The sequence below is a fragment of the Canis lupus genome, chromosome 6 (genome assembly GCF_048164855.1).
Source record: "Canis lupus baileyi chromosome 6, mCanLup2.hap1, whole genome shotgun sequence".
Classification (NCBI taxonomy): domain Eukaryota; kingdom Metazoa; phylum Chordata; class Mammalia; order Carnivora; family Canidae; genus Canis; species Canis lupus.
In genome coordinates this window covers 17,727,992-17,733,232 of record NC_132843.1, presented here as the reverse complement: position 1 = coordinate 17,733,232, position 5,241 = coordinate 17,727,992, and positions in this window count along the sequence as shown.

Sequence of the window (5,241 nt, the reverse complement as noted above, 5' to 3'; positions counted from 1 at the left end):
CATTGGCCACAAATACTGACCCCTAGTTGATCACCGCCATATTCCCTCACTCATCCACCCAGTGATTTTTCTCATACAGGTTTTTGAGGTGGGATGATTGTGAAGGTAGCAGAGTATGCATGACCACCTTTTCGGAAGGATGCAATTGTTAGATTCTCCTATAAGCTGAATTGTATGCCCCCCTCCCAAATTGTATGTTGAAGTCCTCACCTCCAGTAGCTCAGCATGTGACTGTATTTGGAGATACGATCTTGAGGAGGTAATTAAGGTTAAATGAGATCATCCGGGTGGGCTCCAATCCAATATTACTGGTTTCTTTATAACAAAAGGGATTAGAACAAAGACATATACAAAGGAAAGACACAGTGAGAAGATACCCATCTACAAGCCAAGTAGAGAGACCTCAAAAGAAACCAACCTTGCTAACACCTTGATGTCAGACTTCTAGCCTCCAGACTGAGAAAATATATTTCTGTTGTGTAAGCCACACAGTATGTGGTGTTTTCTTACAGCAGCACTAGCAAAGTAATATAGAACCCTTTAGAAGATGGAGATGATTAATGCCAATTTGTCCTCAGGATTAGAGTCTAGTTCTAATCTAGAGGCCACAAAGAAAGTCCCAGTCAATAATCAAGCATAAGAAATGTAAGCTAGCACATCAATGTTGGAGAAATACAGGAAGATGTAGCCAATTGCACAAAAGGAATGGCCAAAAGAAGAATGATAAACTAGAAGAAAGACTGGGCCTAGTTTTAGAAGAATATACCAGCAAGACAATGGAAACATGATGGTAATCAAACCACACTCACATAATGAAGCCAATGCATGAGGTGAGACCACTGGTGAAGACTCTGGTTGTGTCAGAATAGAAAAGTCCAGGTAGGGTTGCCAGGTGTCTCAGTCAGTTAAGCATCCTGTCTTTGGCCCAGGTCATGATCCCAGGGTCCTGGGATTGAGCCCCACATTGGGCTCCCTGCTGGGTGGAGAGTCTGCTTCTCCCTCTGCTTGTGCTCTCTCTTGCACTCTCTCTCTCTCAAATAAATAAAATCTTTTTTTTTTTTTAAAGGTAAGTCCAGGTAATTCTGGGGCTGATAAATAGGGGTAGCTTGAAGAAGTCAAATGTGTTAAACCACACAGAGCATCAGAATCACAGAAATCAGGACAGGCAGAGAATAGCACAATGTCACCTAATGAAACAAGAATTCTGGGAATAGCAAAGCAACCACATTTTCTTGGTCAGATCTGGTCTTAGTCAAAACAGGATCTACGATTAAAGACAGAAGAGTCAGTCCCCCATGTAGCAGGATTTGAAGGACCCCCTCCTGAGTCTGAATTTGATTTGATCAGAAAAGATCTTCCCCATAAATCTGTCTTGAACTGAAAACTTAACTCCAAAGTGTTATATGTGAAAAGAGAACTTTAACTGAGTTTAAGAAATTATGTAATTTTGCAGTGATTACATTTAGAGCTATTTGAGCATGGTCCCTGAAGTCAGACACACAGAAATTCCAATTCTAGGGCAGCATGGGTGCCTCAGCGGTTTAGCACCGCCTTCAGCCCAGGGTGTGATCCTGAAGACCGGGGATCGAGTCCCACATAGAGCTCCCTGCATGGAGCCTGCTTCTCCCTCTGCCTATGTCTCTGCCTCTGTGTGTGTGTGTGTGTGTGTGTGTGTGTGTGTGTGTGTCATGAATAAATAAATAAAATCTTTTTTTAAAAGTTCCAATTCTGGCTCTACTCCTTGCTTGCTGTGTGCCTTAGGCAAGTCACTTAGTCTATAGGAACCTCAAGGTTCTCATCCGTAAAATGGGGATAACTCACATGCCTATCTGTGACTCCAATGCAATAATACATATTCCTTCTTAAACACGGACTAATCACTACATGTTATTATTCAATCGATATTAGCTTCCTGTTCCCCTTCCATCATCAAGGTGGCAGAAATCGGGGCTTTTAAGGGCTAGGACAATGGATAACTAGATTTTGAGGCAAAAGGAAGGAAAGATACAGGAGAGGATGGAGAACTGGCAGGAGAAGGTGATTAGGGGTCAGGGAGAGGAATACCAAAATAAATGTTACCAGTGTCATCTATTTCATGATCTTATTTAGGAAAAATGCAGTTGGAGAGTGTTTCTTCCACAGTCATTGGGCAAACATGGCCATCAGGTTTGGGACCCTAACTAATGACACAGGGATTGACCTGAGAAGATAGCACACTTTCTGCTGGTCAAGCTGGCTAGACAGGCATCCCTTCCTATTCAGTGTGCTGTGGGCAGACAACTCCCAAATCAGCACCTTGCACCGAAGTACATGCACCCCCCCAACCCCGATAAAGAAAAGCAGTTCTCCACTCTTTTATAGAGAATGGCTGTCCTTGTCAGCTAGAAACCCCTCCAAGTCCATTTGTCTTGACCTTGATCAAAGTTTCCCTGCTGTGGATTGGGATATTGTGGTACAGTGTTTGATAGAATTTACTCTACAGAGAAAAATTCTAAGAGAGCCACCCAGAGGACACTGATTATAAAGTACTCATGTGACAGAGCCAGCAATCCGCACATCCAGATGTCAAAAGCTGGTTAATTAAGATTAAGACATATTTGCTTTAGCAAGTCCAGTCAACCCAATTGCAGTATAGTTCTTTTCCTATTGTTCATTTCTACAGAAATTTCTTTGTTTCTGTAGAGCAGCCACAGTGGCAGAAATATCCAGAATTTCACAACAGCATTTCTCAAGCAACAGGGGAGAATAGCTCATTTATTTGAAAAAAGGAAGGGGAAATTTTTAGGAAGGAATTCAATGGTTTAGCCTTCAAGCTATCATTTTTAACAGAAAGCACATCCACAACTTCAAATGGTGAAAAAGGAAAGCTAACTGTTTCAATTGACCATAGACACAATGGCAGAGGATGTGAGCTCAGGGCTGAGTCTCATTCACACTTCACCAGCTCCCTTGGGTAATATGCTCCATCTTGACTCAGAAGGAAAAGTTTCTCTACCAAGTCAGTCATAAATGCTGCTGCTGACATTTCTATTTCTCTATTTGCTTGACTATGGTACTATGACCCTAAAACATGGCTTATACAATTTGCAAATTAAGATGATTTTTCGGCAGCCATAAACTTCAAACTGAAGAGGCTATTCAAAAAGCTGTGGTAAAGGAGGCAGTAACTGTTTTATCTTTTTCCATAAAACTCTAATGCGTTAGAGGGAAAATAAAGAAACCCCAGGTATAAACACTGCTATTGTAAGCTCAGTACACAACCTCTGTAATCCATCCACAACCAAGTTGAAGCTGTTGAATACAGTAATGATCAAATTCTAAACAGAACTCATGAGAGGAACCAAAACGATCTGAAAAAAAGGAGTTTTTTAATGGGATTTATTAGCAAGGCCATCCTTGGGAATTATAGTGACATACATAGAAGAGTTTTGCAAAGGCAAATTACACTATGTTGGGCATTATTCTACCTCAATTTAAAGGTAAAAGGCAAAAAACCAAAGGTCATCAGCCCAAGAGTATATTAATTTATATCTAATGTAGGGTTTTTTCCACACATGAAGAAGTCCAAAGGGGAAAAAATTACAGCTCCCACAAGAAACTTTCGGCAATAATCTTACATAATTTACAACATAAAAGGACATCTCTGCGTCCAGGAATTGTGGCTCATCAGCATTGTAAAAATGGATCCGTGCAACTCATCTGATGCAAAAGTCATATTAAAATCTTTAGGCAGCTAGCTACTTTGCACAGCCCATTCCTCCCATTGCCCATCACACTCAAAACAGGTAATATTTATGGATGCTCTAGTGGAAAGACAAATACGTGACCTTTAGGGAAAAGAGGGCAAACTAAAAGGACATGCCCAATTCTTCAGAACCCGAAGAAGCATTGCTCAGTTGCCTGATGAGGCCCGTGCCAGCTGGATCCTCTATCTAGCCTAGCACAGGCTCAGGGAAGCCCTGAACGATTTCATTATCTCCTGTCTTCCAAAGGGAGAAAGAGCCGGCTTTCCTATTTCATGATAATTGGATGAAGAAATGTGGGTGGGAGCACAATTCATTTCAGAGTTTGATGAATTATTTACCAATTAAGAAGATGAGCAGAGGAAGGGGAGGGCTACATAACTTTGATATGAATGTTCCTTTTATTATATTATTTATACACATGAAATTGTTGCTTTTATTAACTAAGAGGTTAATCACTTGAATGGAATGCTTTGCATCCTTTACAATCCCGTACACAGGCAAATTGGCTAATTTTATGTTAGGAAAATAACCTGGCAATTTTTCTAGCACTTATCTGTGTGGTGCAGTTTAATAACATTTTATAGAATGAAAAATGAGTAAACCAGCTGGGCTGCTGGTGTTGCAAAGCCACTTTGTCTTAGTGGTGAGGGAAAGCAAAGAGTTCTTGTGATTCTAGTAGAGAACGGACTCCAAGAAAATTATCTTTCACTGCTTATCAGGTGGCAACAGGAAAGTGTATGCTACATGGAACCAAAGCTCAAACTACAGGGTCAGAAGACGTGGTCATAGACTCAGTCTCTGCCACTCACTATCCATGTACTTTGGGCAAGTCAAATGCTTTCTGAGTCTTGTCTTCACTTGTGAAATAAGGATAATCCACTCATTCATCTAAATATATTTCGAGAGCATTCTACATACCCCCATTATATAGGATACCGGGATTGAAGTGTTGAGTAAGACAAGATTCTTGTCTTGAAGCTTTCATTCTAGTGGGGAGAATAGTCCACATGTAAAAAACCAAACTAAACTTTTAAAAGTTGTGATAAGTGCTATTAAAGAAATATATAGTGATGTAATGGGACAGATGGCCCAATTTTTTTTTTTTAGTTGACAAATTTCATTTACTTAATTTTTGTATCCACATGATTGTAAAAAAGCAAATAGTGCTAAATGGCTATTTTTTGGTAAAAACACACAGTGTTCAAACCTAAGGATTACATTCTTTGGACAGGTTTTATTCCCAAAATATCGAATGCCTTGGCCATAATAGCAGCTACTGCTTCACAAAGCAGCATACGCCACATGTTTACCTTCAACACTTGTCCAGTCTGTCGATCCTTCTCTACACAGTAGCAGCTATCATAGAATTCTGTGAAAGTAGTTGCCAGCTCATAGATATAATCACAGAGAGTATGGAGAAGTAAGTCATCTAAAATCTTTTGGAGAATCTCAGGGAAACGTAAGGTACACCGGCCCAGTTTCCATTCCTTCTCAT